The sequence below is a fragment of the Fukomys damarensis genome, unplaced genomic scaffold (genome assembly GCF_012274545.1).
Source record: "Fukomys damarensis isolate Sample0158 unplaced genomic scaffold, DMR_v1.0_HiC HiC_scaffold_3, whole genome shotgun sequence".
Classification (NCBI taxonomy): Eukaryota; Metazoa; Chordata; class Mammalia; order Rodentia; family Bathyergidae; genus Fukomys; species Fukomys damarensis.
This window is the reverse complement of record NW_022900915.1, coordinates 3,806,197-3,827,328: the sequence shown is the minus strand read 5'-3', so window position 1 is coordinate 3,827,328 and position 21,132 is coordinate 3,806,197.

Genomic DNA, 21,132 nt, shown 5'->3' with positions numbered 1-21,132 from the left:
ACGTGGTGTCTGTTTTTCTCCCATGATATCATGACAAGCTAAGCTCAGAGGGTGAAAGTCTCTTCCCGTGGCATACCGCTAAAGACAGAAAAGGCCTCCCGGTCCTACCTGCCCCCACGGAGCAGCTTAGCAGTGAAGACAAAGATACTCCAGTGCATTTTGAAGGTCTGGTGTGCTTCTTTGCTGGAGGGATTTCCTACTAGTGGAGATGCCAAGGAGAGTGCTGACTCGCCCAGGCATAGTGTGAGCCTTTCATTTCTCAGCCGTTTCCGGTCACCCATCTGTGTGCAGCTCTGAGGGGAGGATGGAAGGTGGGTCGACCGGTGAATGCTCTTTCCCTCTTCCAAGTCTGCTGTCACAGGGTCCAACCTCCCTCTCTCCTTTCCCTTCTACTGCTATATACAATGGGCTTTTCATCACCCAGTAAAACTTTTCATCGTCTGTAGTAAAAACTAGTTTCATTAAATAATAACTCCCTCGTCCCCCTAGTCTCTGGGCCCTGGGAACCTCTATTCAACTTCTTTGCCTCGATGAAAGTCCTATTTAGGTAGCTCATATAAATGGAATCTTATACTATTTGTCCTTGTATTCTTGTATAGCAGACTTATTTCTGTAAGTTTTTTTTTTTTTTTTTTCTGAAAGAGGGCCTAATAATGTAGTTCATGCTGGCCTTGAACTTGATAGGTAGCCCAAACTGGCCTTAACCCTGTGACCTTTCTGCCCCACCTTCCTGTGTGCTGTGATTACAGGTATGAGCCACCACGCCCAGCTAACAGCAGTGTCTTTGAGGCTCATTCATTTGGTAGCAAACATAAAAATTTTATGTTTTATGACCCCTAAACACTCCGTGATACCATCTTTTGTTCATTCTTTCATCTGTTACTGGTTTCTGGGTTAGTTGTGGAGGGGATGTGATACAGTGAGGGGATTACATACGTGATTTCTGGGCATTTTGCCTCCAATGTAAAGCACAAAGAGTAAGGATTGCAAATTGAAAATCAGTTTCTACCAAATACTTCTTGAGGCCCAAGTATGTGCTTGCTGGTGTATTTTGTGGTAGAGCTGTGCCCACTGATAAAGCTCCATGTGCTTAGAGAAACTCCTCTCAGGCCAGTTGCACGCATGAACACCCCATACTCCTACACCGTCTCTGTGTACCCCCCTTACCTCCCAGGACCTCCTCCAAACGGCTGAGTAACCTGGAGCTATGCATCCAAATGAGTTACATAAAAGGTAGAAGTCTGAGGAGGGTTGACTGTTACTTTGCGTAGTCAGGCATGACTTTGAGAAGAGAAATTTTACCTGAATTGCAGAAGGTGGGTGTGATATATGTAGGTAGAGTGGGAGTGTGGAGGGTATACCAGGAAGAGGAAACTTCCCGGGTAATGTTTCAGAGGCAGCACCGGGACAGCAGGGCATATTGTAGGCCTTAGGGAGGGAGACGGTTTGTGTTGGAAGGAGAGGTGGGTGGGAGGAACAGATAATAGAGGGCTAATATAATTCTAGGCTGAGGAGATTGACATTTACCCTGTAAACTGAGGGGAGCTTTGAGACAAATGACCTGAAAAATCAATTAATAACCCGAGTTTATTGAGGGATTCCTATATGCAAGGGATAGTATTGGATTGGGTATTGGGAAAGATGAAAGTCAAACCAGGACAGAACCTGGGGCACCCTGGAGTTTGAGGGGTAGCAGGGTGGAAGCCAGAAAAAGAGCCCAACATTAAGATCTAAGGGAAGACTGAGTCGAGAATGTAATCTCCAGAGCTAGCGGGAGAGAGTTGTTCTAGAGAGCACGTCCAAAACCCTAAGGGATCTCTATTACCGGTGCTGACCAGTGGAAAGCAGGTCGGCAGTTTGGTGGCCTGTCCGTGAGGCAGAGTGCGCCCTGCAGCTGGCGAGAGTAGATGCCAGATGCAGAAGGGTGGAAGGGAGTTGAGGAAGCGCAGCTGCTGAGTGAAGACTGTTAGGGCCGCGAGGGTGGAGTGTGAACTTGGTCGGCTTCGGGATCTGCCTAGAGAACTGGTCCACCAATATCCTCGCAGTGATTCCGGCTGAGTCGCGGAGGCAAGACTTTGGGGACTTGCCCATTCTGTGGCTCGTGCTCTCGCCCAGCTCTGGTTCCGGGTCACCGTGAATTAAACGGCTTTGTTTCACCAGAGCCTCTCACCATGATGTTTCTGCTCTGAAGCCCCTGACCGTAGACTGAATCACCTTAAAATGTGAGCCACAGTAAATGTCTCCGCCTGTAAGTCGTCAGTGTCAGGTGCCTCGTCCAGCAGCGGGAAAGCTGACCTACAACTGTGCTCTTCAAATGAGTGATGGTGCAGGCGGAGAGGCCAGCACGACTGTAGCTGGAAGGAAGATGCACTATTTTCATCATTATTATTACTGTTACTGAAATAGAAAGGAACCAAAGTATGTTTTTATATCAGTGGAAGGGAATTAGCAGAGAGGGACATTTTGATTAAACAGTAAGAAGAGGAATCAATTGAACAAGTTGTTTTCTTAATGGTGGTTTCAAAACAAGGAATGCAGGCTGGACTGAAGTCGGGAAGCTGTTGGTTTGGAGTCTGTTCTGGGATTTGTTGAAGACGGCAGTGAAGATGTCAGGAAGATCGTGTGGACAGAGATGGCGTAAAGAGGCAGGCACCGTTACCAGAGAACCATCAGGAAAAGAAAACAACAGCAACAACGAAAAAACAAAACAAGAAGACAGGACTTGGTGTTGACCAAAGTAAATACATTGAAGAAGCCTGAAAGTTGGATGTGGCGTATATTTAAGATTGTGGGGCCATTTCTGCTCCACCCGCTCCAACTCCCCAAGTACCTCATGACAGCACTTGGCCAGGGCCTCTGACAGTGACCCTGGAGGAACAGGCTCTCATTTCTTCTTTGAACCGTGTCCTCTTGCATTCAGCCGTTCAGAATTCTATGGTCTTCCAAAACTAATTTCTCCGGTTACTGTGCCTGGCCTCTGTCATCTTCCTTCCGAGGAGTGAGAGGCCATTAAAAATAGGCCGAGGGTCAGATGGGCAGAAAGAGGCTCCGAGGCCACCTCTGCGAAGGCTAAATGCCTGACCTGTCAGGATTGCAGCCCGGAGCTGCCGTGCGGTGCCACCTGCTCACATAACCATTTTGTTGTCAAAGCTGCTTTTCTCCTTCCTCTCCTTCGCTCCTGCTTCCACTTATGTTTGGAGCATTTTTGTGACCTTGAACATGAAACGGAATAGTGATGCCACTTCTCAAGGGAAATGTGTTTAAGATGTGCTGGATCATGAAAGAGAATCATCAGGGAGAGTTCCCCAAGGGCTTCACCTTCATCTGCTTTTCAAAGTGAAAAGCCGCTTCCTTGCACTCACACAGAAAGCTCTCCCCAGGTTCCTTTCCCCTTCTCTTCCCACTGCTTTTCCGCACAACAGTAGATTTTTTATCTTTTGAGTCTTGTGGTGTGGATGCACCATCTGTACTTCAATAATATGGGGACTGCATTGAGTGTTCTCTGTACCTTACTGCCACCTCACTGCCTTCCATCATTAGCTGGAACGAAGAGCAAAACTGTCCAAATCACAACCCTGAATTGCGAATTCAACCGTAGTTCACGTTGGCTGCATGTTTGGGAAACCTTGGATTCTCTAGGATGATGGGGTTGAATGCTGGATTTCCACAGTTAGATGGCAGTAGTATTTTCTTTTGTAAGAAGAATCAAAGAAGAGATGTATCCCATAAATGGATACAATTGTGATACGCCAATTAAAATATCAGTGTAACAAAGACCACCAACAACAAGAAAACCCCAAAGAAACCCGAAAGGGGTAACTGTACTGTATACCTAAAATGTACCAATAAACTCAATGAGGAAAAAAAAAACCCAAAAGGGGCTTAGGGGATGTTGTTGTGTTTTGTGATGATGGAAACATGAAAATCTCCCCAGAACCCTGAAAGTCTCCCCATCCCTACAATGTCTAGTTATGCCTAGATGGGAGATTAATATTGCTGTTATTATTGGTTGCTTATAATTTTATTCTTACTCTGTGGATAGATGAGACTTTTCCTTACTAGTTATAGGCTACCATAAAGGGGATATAACTGAATAGGACTTTTTTTTTGTGACAGCGTCTCACTATGTAGTTGATTCTCACCTGGAACTCACTATGTAGCCCAGGCTGGTCTCGAACTCACAGCGATCCTCCTGCCTCAGCCTCCTGAGTGCTGGGATTCCAGGTGTGTGCTACCACACCTGGTGATCTGAATAAGACTTCTGTTGGGAAGGGATGAAGAGAATGCAGATGGGAAGCTGGTAACTCTGGCAAAGAGGAGAGGAGGCCGAACGCTTGGAGCCCAGAATTGGAATTAGCAAAATAGCACCAAGGAGGCTGAGGAAAGGACCAGTGAGAGATGCAGTGCCCAGAAATGAGCACTGCCTCAGAAGGCCAGTCTTCAGATGAGGGGAAATCTCGTTCTGCTTACTCTAAGTATGATCTCCTTTTCAGCCAGCTCAGAAGTAATTTAGCTGCCTGACTTGGGCTTCTAAATTAGGTGGCCGAATTATAGAGTAACTACTGGACTTCAGTTAGCCCTGGATTGTTTGTGCAGTGGTAAAGGAGCTTTAGGGGAGGAGGGGGTGAAGGGAGGGCAGGGACGAGGGGAAACAATGAGAACGAAGACCTGTCATGTAAAGGTACTTTCCTAATGATGAATGTAACTGTATACCTAAAATGTACCAATAAACTCAATGAGAAACAAAAAAGGAGCTTTGGTGTGTGAAGTTAGTGTGTTGATTATCTGTGTGTGTGTGTGTGTGTGTGTGTGTGTGTGTAGAATGGATATCACTATTATGGCCCGGAAGTACAGCGTTGGTCTTTACCACTCTGGAGGTAGTACTGTGGCATCTTTTTCCTTTTGTTTCAGTAGAAATCTTCCTCGTACAGAGAGGTAGTGTTTTCTGGGAATTATTCTTACCCCTTCTCTCTTTCTACCTTGGCTTATTCTTCCTTTGTTAAGCTTCCTTTTGATAAACTTTCAAAAGTGGGACACACTCAGCTGAAACTACTTATCTAATCAAAGATATCTGTGATGAACTGCAAGTGTAAACCTCTCTTTGGAGTATGTTTTTAATTCTGTATTTTCTTACTATGGAAGCAGCCACATGGGGAAAGCTAGGACACATCAGGTAAGGGCAGCTCATTTATGTTTGCAGTTTGGCTTTGCTAATGTACAAAGGTATTAACTTTCACCAACATCCAATTTCATGAAATGAGTTGTTCCTGCTGCCACACATTAAAATACAGAAGGATGCTTCTTAAAATTGGCATGATTTCCCCCCTATTATCATGTCTATTATAGTTCTCAATCCTATGAGGTTTGTATGCTTGAAGAACTAAGGCAAGTTGGTAAAAGCAGCCCTTCTAGAGAGGATGAAGTTCGATCACTTTTAGATATTTAAAAGAAGTTTGAAAAATACATGGTTAGTTTTGAGTCGTGCCTACTTGGAGTGAAATGTAAATTTACTTTTTTTATACTCTTTTTTTTTTTTGAGACAGGGTCTCACTAGTTGAGACTGTCCTGGAACTCACTTTGTAGCCCAGGCTGGTCTTGAACTCACAGTGGTGATCCTCCTGCCTCAGCCTCCCAAGTGCTGGGATTACAGGTGTGCGCCACCATGCCTGGTTGTAAATTTACTTTTTTGGTTAGGATTTTTCTTGAGTGGGAGACATTAGAAAATAATAGAAGCATTTTTTTTAAAAGAGGGCTCCTTCTTCAGGTTTCTTCTTGCTTTGAAATGTCTAAGAAAATGATTACTTTCTAAAGCATTAGGGACTAATACTTCCTAGAATAGCTTCCTTCCCCTTAACCAGCTCCAAATGATCTAGCGATTTTTTTCAAGAATGTAATCATAGGTAGATCTTTTCATGAAGACGTGAGACAATGCACAACCCCTCACCCCATCTATAGAAGAATAACCATGATAAAAGTAACACAGTGACCTAAGAAAGCAAACTGTAAGAACACCAGCAAATGTGTCAATTTTTCATGTAGCCAGCAAGAGGGTAATGGAATAGCTATGACTGACAGTTTTGGCATGACACTGGTAAAATTAATTATCTATGTGATGCTTCCTATATTGCAGGTAGATTTACTATGTGCTGGTCCTGCATAGGCAGACATATGAAGGAAAAAAGCAGTAGCAATTTAGAAAGGGAAATGGCCTGGTGTGATATCCCAGCTGGAAGTAAGGATGTTCCTGTGTTGAGAATCAGTGCCATTAAAAGGATTTAGCAGCCAGATTATCAAGTTAATAGCTGGAGGGCTTAATCACTAGCCCTAACTTTTCTTCTGCCACAGTGATTTAAATGGAAGGGGTGATGAGACAATCCTAAATCCTTGAATAAGGTAAGTAGGAATTCCACAATTCCACAGTAAGCAGGCAATTCCAGACCCAATGTCAGGGTAGAAGTGCTGTAAGGCAGCAAGAGGTCTGAGAAGTCAGACGGTAGTAGGGCTCTCTAGGCCCTCAGATGCCCAACGGGCAACTAAAAGCAGTGTTCAGCATGGCACTGGTGCTCAGCCATAATTAATACAGGCATATTAATTATTGAAGTAGTGTCTGTAATACAAAGTTTATAAGCCTCAAACTTACTTAACCTAGCTCATCCCCTTCAAGACTGGCACTGTGGAGATAAGAGCAACTAAAGCAATTAGCAGAGTTTGCAGGAACATCTAATTGACAACTTTGTGTAATGTCCAGTTCCAGACCACTGAGACTCTAGAGCAATGCCTAGAAAGAAGCTTCCAGTTATTGTCCTAAACTCGGGGTGGTGAGCCTGTGGCCTACATGCCCAGGGGATTCTCTGTGTCATTGAAAGCTCTAACAGGTTTGCCATCATTGTAAGCCTACCGTCACCTTGGAGTCCAGGAACAACAGGCCACCCCATGTAACAGTCACTTGCCAAGCGGGAGCACTGACCTCCGAAGGGGAAAGGAGCTTTTCAGCAGGAGCCCTCATCTCGTCACGAGAACTCAGTTTCCTCCTCCCGTGAGGATGACTTTCCCAGAACATCACAGAACCAGACCTGAGAATGCGTATGGACCATTCACAACTCGACTAAGATTATCTTTGTGGCAACCCCCTCCCCCAGCTGTACAAACCCCAAACCTTTGTCTTTGTCCTCTTTTTCTGCAAAATTCTAAAGCTTCTATCAGCTTTTCAAAGATAGATCTTGCACCTCTTTATCTGTGCTTCTCAGCACTGCCGTGATGATTAAAGCTCCTTACCTGCCCTTCACCTCCGCTGGTCTCCTTTAGTATGATAATGGGACAGGTAGCCAGACCAGGTCTTTTGGGATCCTCAGAGCTGGAACTTTTCTCCTAAAAGTCTGGTAACAAAAGGTCATGTAGAGACCATTTGTACAGAGTGGATTGCAATTTTATAAACATTTCCTTCTGATAGCTGCAGGTCTTGAAGTTCCAGAGTATTTCTTTGGAAAAGCTGAAGTTTTACTTCATATCTCTAATCAAGTGGAAGCCAAGCATCCTAGTATTAAAGGTTTTATATTTGCTAGGTACTTTCCAAGTGCATTGGTAGTTGCACCTATGTTGCAAGTTAAAATTATGTGTGTAACCTGAAGGAGGTGGTGGAAAGGGATAAGCTTGGGCCTCGGAGCCAGATGGTAGAATGTCCAGACCAGGAGCTGTCGCTTCAAGGTCACGAGAATGGGGCAAAGGTCGCAGCCTTTATAGCTTCAGTTATTTTATCTGTAACACAGCAAAGTTGCTGTGCTTCTACATCTTCCGGGGAAGGCAGTTGGAATCCAAAGTGTTTTCCTTGGGAGAACTGTGTGACTGCATAAACACAAGGTCTGTTTCTCTTCTCCCGTTTCCTTCACGATTTCTTTTTGGTGCCGGAGATCGAACTGGGTCCTTGCGCTCGCAAGGCAGGCGGTGACACCACTGAGCTAAATCTCCAGCTCTCCTTCACAATTTTTATCTTTTCATCCTTATTTTAATAAATTGAATGATTGATTGCATGATTTCTACCATTGATCTAAGCCATATGAATCCCTTTTTACGAAATATACACAATACATTTTTAAAGGAACTACTATTATTAGCTACCTATTAGAAGTTCTAAAGTTTATCAGTTTAGCTTCTAGAAGTAAACAGAAGAAAGCGTTTCTTTAATTGGTGATTTAATGACATCGTTATATCTGATTTGTATGTTAATGGCTTATATTTTGCCTCTAAAAGCGTTTAGAGCCTAATTTATGTATACTATGTATGTTAATACCGGAAAAATGGAAAAAAATGACACCGCTCCTGTGGTTTGTTCAATAATGGGGAAGACATGCATTGTTTTACTGTTTCCTCCTCTTCTGCACTTTGTGGTGAATGGAGCACATTAAGGAAAATTATCATTTCCAAACTCTGGCTGGCTTTTCCCTTGGTGATGATGGACATCCAGGCTAGACAGCTGAGTTACTTAGCAAAGACATCAATAGCTGCTTTCGGTTCTGAAAGCAAAGTCCCCTGGCCAAAGCGCTGTGGCCTTGCTGTATGAGAAGTGGAAAGGGGAAACATGATCTGTCCTATGTCGGTGTTCACCTGCTGTGCTGGGAGGGAGGCATGAGGTCTCCGGAGCCCAGAAGAGACAGAAAGGTCATCATGGAGATGCACTGGAGCAGCCCAGTAACTGTGCAACTCTGAGAACTGCAGAGAAATTCACGTGGGTGGAGAAAGCCCATGATTAAGAATGATGAGTGTAACTGTACGGTACACCTAAAAAGTACCAAGAAAGTCAATGAAAAAAAAGAATGTGGTGCTGTGAGTCCTTCTCTATTACTCCCAAGCCTTCAGGAAGTCTGTTCAATTCAACAACGCTCTGCTGGTAGCGCTTTGAGGAACAGGGAAAAGGGGAATTTTGTATGAGTGTGTGTTTGTGTGTGTTTTGGTTTTTTGAGACAGGTTTTTGTTATGGAGTTCAGGCTGGTCTTGAACTTGCTATGTAGCCCAGGCTGCAACTGAACTCATGGTGATCCTCCTGCCTCAGCCTCCTGAGTGCTGGGATGATAGGTGTGTTCCTCCATGCCTGGCGAAAGAGGCAATTGTTGATTACATTTGGATAAGTGCAGGATTTCCTACATTTTAAGGAACGAGGCTTACTACATAAACATTATTAGAAAATGTAAACCCAGGAGCCTGGACTAGGTATGTGAAAATTATACTCATATTAGGAAAAATGATAAAATATTTGGAAAAGGGCACACAGATTATTTAGTATGTAGAAGATTCACATTCATAGTGAAGCAGATGGTTGCCATTAAACGAGATGGGAATACATTTTGTCAGGTGGGCGGCAATGTCTTTGACGCCTTCCACGCTGCTCACCTCTGTATAAGGTAACTCCAAATGTGAGATGTTTTTCCCTTGAATGTTGGGCGTATTTGCATCTATTAGCAAATTCATGTCAGCATTGAGTGTATATAGACGCTTCAAAAATTCACTTAAACATTTGATATCTTGCAGCAACTAATTAATTAATGACTTAAAATCTTCACATATGTTCATTTTGTGTTTGTGTAAGAGTCATGATTATTTCAAAAACTTTCAACATAAGTTTCTACAGTAATAATTTGATCACATCGGTCTTTCAAATGACTAAATTCCTGACTCTTCTGACTTTTCTGTTGTCATGTTTCTCTGTCTGTGGAAACCCTGTACCCCCACACCCCAAATATCAGACAGAAATCCCAGAGGGCCAGGGAATAACCATTCAAGTGCCCCTCTGGAGTGGCCTGCTAAAGGGAAAACAGAGCAAAACAAAAACAATAAAAGATTAATTTAACCAAGTTTGGAGGTATGTATAAAAATATTTTTGATTTTCACTTCCTCACTCTATTTAGGAAGTTACTGTATATGTGCACGGAAGCAGTCTGAATTATTAAAAATAGAAATGAATTATACTTCACAATATGTATTATCCTGATACAAATTCCAATCTATTAAAATCAAGCCATTAAAATACAGGTTTCAGGAATGAAGTATGAAATTGGTAGGCTTGTAGAAGTGCAGAGATTTATTCTAAGATTCACTAACAGTTTCCTTATTTCTAGCTGTTTGACTTAATATGTTACTCAGAATCAGAGAAATTGGAACATATAATTTCCTTCCAGAGGGAGGTGAGGGGTCAGACCTTATAATTATTCTTGTTCAGAAATGTCACTATGTTAGCATGGCTAGCACAGAGATACTTTGTTTTCCACACTGTAAATTATATAAGAAAAGTGATTTTTATTAAAGAAATTCAGGAGATATCCTATGAAAATACTGTATTTCTCATTTGGTGCATGCTATGATCTGACTGTCTGCTTCCAAAATTCATATGTCGAAGCTCCAAACTTCAAGGTGATGATTCTAGGTGATGGGGCCCTCAGGAGTGGGATTAGTGCCCCTTGTAAAGGCGGCCTCAGGAGGCTGTTTTGTTTCTGCCATATGAGTGCACAGAAAGGAGGCACCATCTGTGAACTGGGAAATGGGACTTCACTAGACACTGAATCTGCCAGTGTTTTAATTTTGGATCGTCCATCTCCAGAACTGTGAGGAATAAATTTCTGCTATTTATAAATCATTCAGTTTATGATGTTTTGTATAGCAGCCCTAAGGACAAAGACAATATAATGATACATTTCAATCCTGAGATATTATAATCTTTAGTATTTCACACTTATTTTACATTTTTTTAATTTTTCACCCCGGCTCAGTTTTTCTTGTTTCTGTTCTTCAATGAAGCATTTATATTCTAAGATTCCCACCTCTGATGATGTCTTTCATTTATTTGTTTTACCAAAACTTCATTATCAAAACAATATATCAAAAACAATATAAATTATTGTAGAAAAATTAAAATATAGAAAAAAATTGTGAATTTTTCCTGTAACTCCCACCCTTGGAAATAAGCATTGTAAATGCCTCTGAGTATTTCATTCCAGATCTTTTTCAATGGATTAATGTGCATATAATATTTTATATGCGTATACATATTTCAAAAATACAGTGTTGCTATTTTTTGAAGTTTTTAAGTAAAATAATGAGCTCTTTTTCTAGATTTATAATCTATATTCCAGAGCCTGCATTCCGAATTGTGGACACTGTGTCAGACTGGTTCAATTCCTAGTCTTGGTGTGTGACGCTGAGAAGCTACCTCCCCTCACTAAGCCACAGTCGTTTAATTTATGAAGGGGATTGAATGTTAAGTAACTACTTTATGTATTTGTTGTGATTGTTAAATAAAATAGTATTTGTAATATATCTAACACATAAAAACATTTAATAAATTTTAACATAATTTTCTGTCACCAAATATGACTATTTTGTGACTATTTTTGCTAGTTTATAGGTTATATTAAAAGTTGAATTGGGATTGAGGGAAAGGAGGGGATATTTAATTTTCTTGCATCACCTTTAGAGATAATCTTAACAATCAGTTTGGTAACCTGATGCTGTAACAACATTTGTGATTGTTTTGGGTGCCGTCATTCTGGGTTCGTGAATTCTGACTTGCCCATCTTCTGGGTTCAACGTTCCTCTCTCTGGTGCTTGTTTGTAGCTGAGTGTGAGCTACAGTGTTCATTGTTGCATCAGACTTTAGATCTAGCACCCAGGGGACAACTGAACTTTTGTGGTTGGCAGCTGTGGAAATTAAATTTTGGCTGCACAGGGTAATTAATGACTAACAGAAGAACTGCATGCATGGGTTCATCTTTACAGCTAAGTTCCTACTGGGTTTTTGGAGTTGTGAAAGTCAATAAATATAATCACATCTAGTTCAAAGCAGTATTTACTGCAAATTGGTCATACAATTGATTTTAAGTGCCAGCCCTTTTCTTTATTTCAGGAAGGAGATGTTTAAGCATGGCAGAAAGAGTGATTCTGGAATTTGATGAGTTTTGGGTAGTAACTCCAGTTTGATTTTTTGATTATGCTGCCAAAATTACTAAAATACCCTTTTAAAGTAAGGATTATTTTGCATTAATATTTTGTTTCATCTTTTGGTCCAGATTTATAACCTCACAGAGATCCAAGAATGGAAATTGTTTAAAACATAGGACATTATAATTTCTGTCTTAATTGAATCTGCACATCACTACGTTCTGAATAAAGACCAATGGTTACTTTTTAAAGTTTTTGACAGTGTCTGGGGTTGTAGCTCAGCGCCAATACCCTAAGTTCTTCAATCACAGAGGAAGAAGGAAATAAAATGAGGGAGTTTCTAAAGCCTACAATTTCCAAGCTCTACCCAATTAGAACATTGAGCGATTTTTGCACCCTACACAATTAGAACATCATGTGACAGAGCACTGTGTGATTTTTTAAAATAGTGTGATTGATTGGGGTAGGGTTTTTTTTAGAACATTAGTGTGTAATCTACCATGACCTTAGATCATCTTCAGGATCCAGATTGTCAAAGGGCTCATTTCAATGCTGCAAGTACTGGTTTTGCCAGCGTGTGTAAGGATAAAGTCTGATGTGTTTCTTTATTGATGTAGATAAAAATTGTTTTGACAATGTCATCTCAATGTCTTGCCTTGTTTAAAAAATAAAGACATATTCATTAAAAAGTTATTTTAAGATAATGAAAAATTCTGATGATATAAAGCCTGAAGTAGAAGAAAAATATCGACTGTAAAGACAAACCTCAGAGTGCTAAATGATTGGTCAAGTTCCCACTTATGGCCAGTGGCAGGCCTCATTCTAGAGTGGTTCATACCTTAGGGTTAAGGACTTCTCCTTAGCACTATAGAACTTCACATGGAAATATTCTCAGAAATGAACACACTGCCATAGAAATTCATAAGCCCATTGCAGATAAAACATAGTGCTCTTTTAATCCCATGCAAAATGGATATGCATCAGATTCATAATATCATCAACATAATTTCAAAATACTTCTTGTTATCTATAATACAAATTAAAAATGAACTCTGGGAATAATTTGGGTGGGTTATACCTATGGAGGGGCCTAGTATACTTGAGCCAATACTCTATTTTCATTGCATTTGAGAAGCCAGAGTTATTAATTGTTCCCTTAACAGTTTATCCAGGGCAGCTCTGAATATTTGAAATTCTGAGCAAGAGCTTTGCTTTGAGAGTGTAGAAGACTGCTGTCTTGTGCGCTGTGCTCTCTCTCTCTCTCTCTGTGTGTGTGTGTTTGTGAGTGTGTGTATGAGACAAGATCTTGCTACGTAGCCCAGGCTGGCCTTGAACTCTCAGCAGTTCTCCTACTTCAACCTCCTGAATGCTGAATTTTAAGCATGGTTTGTTTCAAGAGTGGCTGTATAAAATGTTGTTAAAAAACTTAGCTATTTAACATTTTATTTTTTTAATGCTATATATTAATAATGTTGGTTGCATTTGAGTCATCTTCAGCTGACTTTGTTTTTTTGTATTTTTCATTTTCATATCCAGGATATATGTACATAAATAATTTTTTTTGGAAAATATCATGGCATTGTGTCAACTTATGTGTTTCCTTATAATTGAATTTTCTGATGCAAAACACTGAAATAAACAAAAATAAAATATTGAGCTTAAGAAAATGCCGCCCTATAGACCATGGATAAAATATAAATAAGTATATAAATTGGGGGGCTATAGTGTGATTTTTAATATCTTTTAAAAGTTTTAAAGCTTAGTTCTTTTGGAAAATTTTCTTTAGTGTGTTCTGCTTGTATCTTTCTGCCAACTGATAAATTAAGTGCTTAATTTAATTTATTGATGTTACTGTATTATTATGTGTAGTCCCAAAACACATTCTAATGTACAAAACAATCTTAGTTGCCAAGAAAGCATGTGTTCCTCTGAGATTATGCTTGTATGTTGCATTATTTTAATTAAGAACTACATGTCAATGGCACTGTGGTGTTAGGAATTCTTATTAAGACTTGGTGTTCACGAGTTTTCATCACCAAAAAAGTCACTGATTTATCAGATTCTCAATGTCTCACTGGAGAAAATGGAATTTGTGAGGATTAAAGTATCAGCACAGATGGAGGCATAGGGAAATCTCCATACAGTACATGCTGGCTCTCTTTTGGTCTGTAAAGAAAGTAAATGAAAAATAGAGACTATGAGTTGTCATCCCGAAAGATGTATTTTTTCCTCCAGAACTTCAGAATATGGCCTTATTGAGAAACAGGGCAGTTGGAGGTGTAATTAGTTAAGATGAGGTGATCCTGGAGTAGGCTGGCCTTGTTAAAAGATAAACTTCAACATATTAAAATTTTCAAAAGTTAGAGCAGATGGTCATTCATGAATTGGGGAGCACAAAACCATAAACAGCTTGGGTTCTCCTAAAGGGGACTGAGGGGACACTGATAAGGTATACTTGGAAACAGATAAAATATTTTATTGATGAAAGTGGAATAGTAGCTTTAAAGACCTTGATTGTTTGGCAATTGGTAACTGCTTAGGCATAAGGTTCATTTTCATGTACACACTGAACTGAGTTTCCAGAGTTTTCAGCTGTTAGCTGTTGACATGGGAGTGGCTTGCCTTAGCGCAGTGGCCTCCCGATTAATATTTTTCAACAACCCATAATTCACTATGACTGGTATCCTTATAAGAAGTGTGAAATTTGGACACACACACACACACACACACACACACACACAGACACACGAGAATGTGGCCATGTGAAGCTAGAAGCAGAGGTTAGAGTTTTGTTTTCACAAGACAATATAGCCAATGTGGCATTTTGAGTGAATGTTTTAAAATAAATCCTGAACTTTCTGTCTGTGTAGCACAATAATATAAATGTATCAAACATATGTGTATGTATGCATTTTCAGGCATTAGTTCTTCAAATATAAATTTATAAAATATCCCACCATCTAAAAACTTTAAAATTATAATTAACACATATTAATTGTACAAATCAGGGGGACTTATTGTGATATTTCCTCATGTGCTTACATCATTCATTCATTGATCACGTCCACCTGCCATAAACTCTTCTACCATGACCTGCTCTCCCTCTTTTTCTTTTCCAGCCTGTTTACCAGGCCCTAAAAGCCTCTTAATTCCTTCCTTTCTCCTTTCCCATCTACCTTTCCTCACCAACAGTATATAAGAGCTCGCTTTTCTCCTCATTCTGGCCAGCACTTATTTTTTGTTTTTCTGTGGTGGCCCTTCTAGTGGGGGTGAGATATTTCACTGCGGTTCTGATTTGAATTCTTGGATAAGTGAAATTGAGGTGGCATTGGTTTAGACCTTTCTTGACCTTGCAAAGCTTTCCTGACCAGAGATCTTCAGGCTTCCCCCTCCATTGCCAGGGAGAGAAGATTACTCCTCAGATTTCCTCATCCCATTGGCTTTAGTAGGCCTGTGTGAGGCTGGGCAATGGACTCAAGGTTTGAGAAATACCAAACTAAGGGGAAGAAAGCAAGAGCTTGAGTACTCCATAGAGAAAAACTTTGAGTTTCCTAGATGCTCCAACTTCTATAATCACTGTGTCTCTGAGAAAGTGTGATGCACATAGCTGTGAATTCCTACCAAGGTTTTACACTTAGAGAATATCAGAGCACCTAAAAGTTAGTTGGCTTCACTGAGATCCAGAAACTGTCAAATGGTTCTGTGAGGTGGAAAGATGGTGACTGTCTTTATAGCAGAAAAACGTGACATCCCATTCTGTATTCTTTTGGTTCAGAATTCCATTGTGTGTACATGCCATGTTTTCTTTATCCACTCATCTGCTGTGGAGTATTTGGGTTGACTCCATATTTTGGCTATTATGAATAGTGTTGTGGTAAACTTGGGGTGCAAACGTCATTCTGGCATAAAGAGTTTATCTCCTTTAGATGTATACCTAGTTTAGTATATCCTCAATTTACAAATACATTCCCTATTACCTAGCTCATATGAAAAGGGAGACCACTGTGACCTTTCTTTCATTGTTCTAAGAGAAAAAAATATAAGTGACTAAAACAGTGTAAAGCTCTAGAATATACAACTGAATTCAAACAGAGATGTGCCACATAACAGGGTACCAGAAACTGGAAAAAGACCTGAAGATGTATGTGTCCTGCCTAGGTCATCTTAATAGGGCAGGTAACATCGAATGGTGTGTTCATGGCCATTGTGCTTATTGCAATGTGGTGATCCTTAATAAGTATGAAATCTTGCTTATCTGCTTGTGATAGAGAAAACTTTAATAGCAAAAACCTATAAAATGTCACAGTGTAAAATGACTTCTGCCATCCCTAACAGCAGTTCACTTTGTTTAGTTTGGAACCAACAGACACCGGAGACATCTAGTCTCATCATGACACAACAGGGCACATCAAGATCCCCCCTCTTAGCTCCAAACCACTTGATTGTAAAGATGAAAAGAACCATTGTTAACTTTGTTTTCCTGACCAGGAATGCCCCTTCCCCTAGGCTAGAATAGATAGCTAATAGAATCTTAAAGGTAAACTCCCACAAGAAGGAAGTGCTGGTTTGAAATTCAAATGTCCTGCAACCATGATTTGAATATCAGCAATGTGGATTGTGAGAATAAAATCTAACCACCTGAATGAGATCAAGGCTGTTAAAACCCTATAAAAGAGGGAGTTGTAGTCCAGTACTTAGTAGATCAGAGCACTGCTACTAAGTATGATTCACCTTTGTTGACAAAATAAAACTTTTTGTTATTTTGCTGCCATTCTGCCACCTCTCTGTGTGTCACCAATACCTTGCATAACACTTAGGGAATAATCAGATTAGGAAAATGTTTAGTGCAATGTCTCTGTCCCTGTTTTAAAGTTAATAACTTAAAGGTAACAGTCAATATTACAAGAAATCAGGGTACAACATAAGCTAGTGTCTATTAAATCTGACAGTTTAGAGGAGTACATAAGAAATAGTGTAATTATCAGGAATAAAAGCCTTAAATTTTGTTTTCTTTAAAGTCTTTAGTCATTTAGTTTTGAGAAATGCTTAAGTTTGACTAGGTATGATAGATATACTATGTATAGTGTTTTCTTGCTGAGGGAAGATTTCATAAGGAGAAGTTTCAGGGGAAATGTTTTTTGGGATGTACTAATTTATTAACTTTTAACTGATATTTTTCTTCATTTTTAGAGGCAATTGCCCTTCTTTTCCCCTTTTACACTTTCATCACTATTTGACTCTTTTTACTTTGATTTTCCATTGAAAACTCTTACTAAAAATTCAAATATGTGAGGGTTTAAAAAATTTATATAATAATAAAGATAATATTTTCTTTGAAAAAGTATTTCCTTTTCTATTCTACAGAAGATTTTGTTGCTGTAATTTTAACTAGTCATTGTTCCACAAATGTGTATTTGTCTTTGCCTTATTTATAGAGTATTGGTCTCATTTTTTTCTTTTACTATAGACATAAAGGTATGTGTACACTATGGAGAAATTAGGTAGATAAACAATTAAAACCCAACAGTGGGATAAAATCTAAAGTACATAGTTTATAACATCCAGTAACAATTGCTATCATTATATTTTTAGTGTTTCGTGTAGACTATAGTGAGTTCCCAACTTACAAATGAGTTCTGTTCCAAAAGAATGTTCATAACTTGGATTTGTAAATCTGATAAAGTGACTCTTATACACCTTTGACACAAATATACAACATAAAGTATAAAAAAAACCAAATGCAAGGTCTGTTTGTATCTTTGAAAGTTCACCACTTGAATGTTCATAAGTTGGGGACTTACTGTACTAATACGAATGCGCATGTAGCAAACATGAAGAATTTATTAGTGCACTCATTTATTCCTAGTTTATACAACTATGCATGTTAAGAAACATATTTCCAATTATCAGTCTTAATACCATATATTTTATTGTGTGGATCTGCCATAATTTACTCATTCCTCATTGTTTGATATCTAGTTTGTTTTCCAGTCTTTATTTTAAAAAATGCTAAAATATCCTGTGGCTAAATTTTATCAGAAACATCTCATTTTTCAGATATTACATAAACTACTTCTAAAATATTTTAAATTTATTGCTTTTAAAAATTTTGCATTTTTTTTTTTTGTACCAGGGATTGAATTTGGGTCCTTGTGCTTGCAAGGCAAAAGTTTTGCAAATTTTAAGATTCATTAAACCTTTATTTTAAAAATAATTTTTAATCAAATCCTGTGGTTTTTGTCTTCAGTAGCACGTAATATATAAATATCACATTATATACTTTAAAAACGTACTTAAATACTTAGGCCTCTTTCTTTTTTTCTTTCTGTCTTTCTTTTCTTTATCATTACTCTTTCTTTTTTTTCTCCTTCCCTTTCTTCTCTTCCTCTCTGTCTTTTCTCCCTCCTTCTGTACATCTCTTTCTTCCTTCACCTTTTTACTTTTATATAGTAATGGGAACTGGACCTAGGATCTTCACCCTGAGCTCCAGACCTTTATTTATTAGTTTGAGACAGACTTTCTTAGTCACTAAGCTGCCTTGGTTGGACTGGAATTTATGGTCCTCTTGCCTCTATCTCCCAGAGTACTGGGGTTTCAGGTGTGCACCGATCCTTGGGATAGGTAAGCTTCATTGTCAACAGGATTGTCTTGGGAACCACCTAGAGGATTACAGTAGCACACTTCTGTCATGGAAGTACGACCTTGGTATTTGCTGCTCCCACACAGCTTAGGGTCTGAAGCTGGGAGAGTGGTGGGAGATGAAGAAAAAATGAAAAAACAAAGACTATTTTTGAAAATCAGAACCAGGTAAAACCATACCTTGTTGGGAGCTAATGGCTGCTTGGAGGCCCATGTGCTCTTTATTTAGAGTGGAAGGTAAACAGGAAGAGAAGGTGGGGCAAGTAGTGCTACATGGCCTATGTGGCCTAGGCAGAATGTAACAAGATTGTTTCATGATCTGGGCATGCGCAGGAAGGGAACAGGAAAGGATACATAATGTAGCTGTCTCTTGGGGCTGTGCCGTCCAGGGTCTACAGTATTAGTCAAACAGACTGTATCTGTTTGATTATCTAATTACAGAGGAGAAAGGGAGTAGGTAGGAGTCAAAGGGCCATCTTCAGGCTTGGCCTACTGCAGGTATCGTATCTGATCTTTCTGCTCTTTCTGGCTCCTCTTCTTCACCTCTGTAAACTAAGTGTCTTTGCTCTGTCATGCTCTTCTGCCCTATGTTTCTGCCCTGTAACCAGATGACTACGGACTGAATTCTCTGAAACTATGGGCAAAATTAAAACTTCTCTTTTCTATTGGTATTCTGTCACAGTGACAGAAAAGGTGACTAATACAAAAATTTGTACCAGCAGTGATGTCATTGCTGTGACTATGACTGACCACCATAAACTAAGTAGCTTTTATATTATATTTTTCCTTGAAGCCAATCATGGACTGAATCACTTGAAACTCTGAGCAAAAATAAACCCTTCCTTCTTTATTTTTATTTTTTTTCTCTCATTGGGTTTATTGGTACATTTTAGGGATACAGTACAGTTACATTCATTGTTGGGATCTTGTACCTCTACATGACAGGTGTTGGTTCTCATTTTTTCCCCTTGTCCCTGCCCTCCCTTCATGCCCTCCTCCCCTCCCCATCTACAAACACTTTATTTCCATCTTTTAATTATCTCACATTTTTTTCTTTTCCCTTATTACCTTTCCCCTACCCATCCCACCTTCCCTACACCTTTAGCTCCTTTCTTCCCATTTCTAAATGTCATTAATCTTATTAGGATCTTATGTATTATTGCAGATTATTCACACTAGAGAAACTATTTGGTATTTACACATGTGTGACTTATTTCACTTAGAAGTATATCTTCAATATGTATCCATTTTCCTATGAATGAATCTATTTTCTTGTTCTTTATGGCTGAGTAATATTCCATTTTATAGAAAAACCACATCTTCTTTATCCAGTTTCCAACGGATGGCAAATGGGCTGTTTCCAAGATTTAGCTATCACAAACTGTGCTGCTATAAACATGGGTGCACATACTTCTCTGTGATATGATTCTTTTAGTTCTTTTGGAAAGATACCCAGCAGAGGGATCGCTGGGTCAAATGGAACCTCCAGTCCAAGCTCTTTGAGGTATCTCCATATTGATTTCCATAGTGGTTGCTCCAGTCTGCACTCCCACCAACAATGGAGAAGGGTTCCTTTCTCCCTGTTGGATTAATTTCTTATGGTGCCTCACTTTTTTTTTGAGATCCCTCTTTTCTTTCTGTAGCTGATATTCTGTCTTCAGATTGGGTCAGTCTGCTATGTATACTTTCAATAGAGTTTTTAATCTCCTGGATATCAGTTTGAATCTGTTTCATGGATTCCATTTCTTTCTTACATTGGATGTTCAGGGTTTCCATTTCTTTCCTATGCTGAGCTTTTATTATGGTCCTGAATCATTGGGGTTTTTGTCTCTTTCTGTTCTAGAGACTCTAATGATGTTTTTTCTTCTGCTTATCATCTCTGTAGTTATCTAGGAAATTATTTCTGCTTTTAATTTTTCTAGTGCCTCATTTGTCTGTTTTGTTACTTCCTGTGCTAAAAGTTGAAGTTGTCCAGGTGGTTGATTATCAGATTTTTCCATCTTGTTTCCCCCAGAATTTGCCTTTGGTAAGCTGGAAGACTGTGTCTTGCTTAAAAGTCTTTTTATTTCTATTATTGTTGTTGGTATAGTCCTTGATTTAATTCCTTGGTTGATACGTTTATATTACTTACTGTAAGTAGCTTTGTTGCTTGTATTTAGAACCCTTAAGGAATGATTGCCTCTTAGTGGTGTCTTCCAGATATAGGTGGTCTTTAGGTTTTGAATTTCTAATGACTCTGGGTCAATCTCATTTTCATTATACCAGGAAAGATAACTGATTAGATCAATCATAACACTAACCCAAGTGACAATCAGCAGCAACAATAGAACCAAGCACAGCTTAGAAAATGACAATTTGTTGTAGTTATTAATCTATCACCTTTAACCATATGAAATGAAATTGAGGACTAGCCCAAACTATATTTATAATGAATAAACTGATCAATATAGTAACTTTACCCTTTGGGATGGGGACTTAGAAGAAGTAAGAACTTCTTACTATTCTTCATTTCTGCTCTACCTTCTGGAGCTCAGGACCATGGCCTTTGAGACCCCCTGTGCCTCTGTA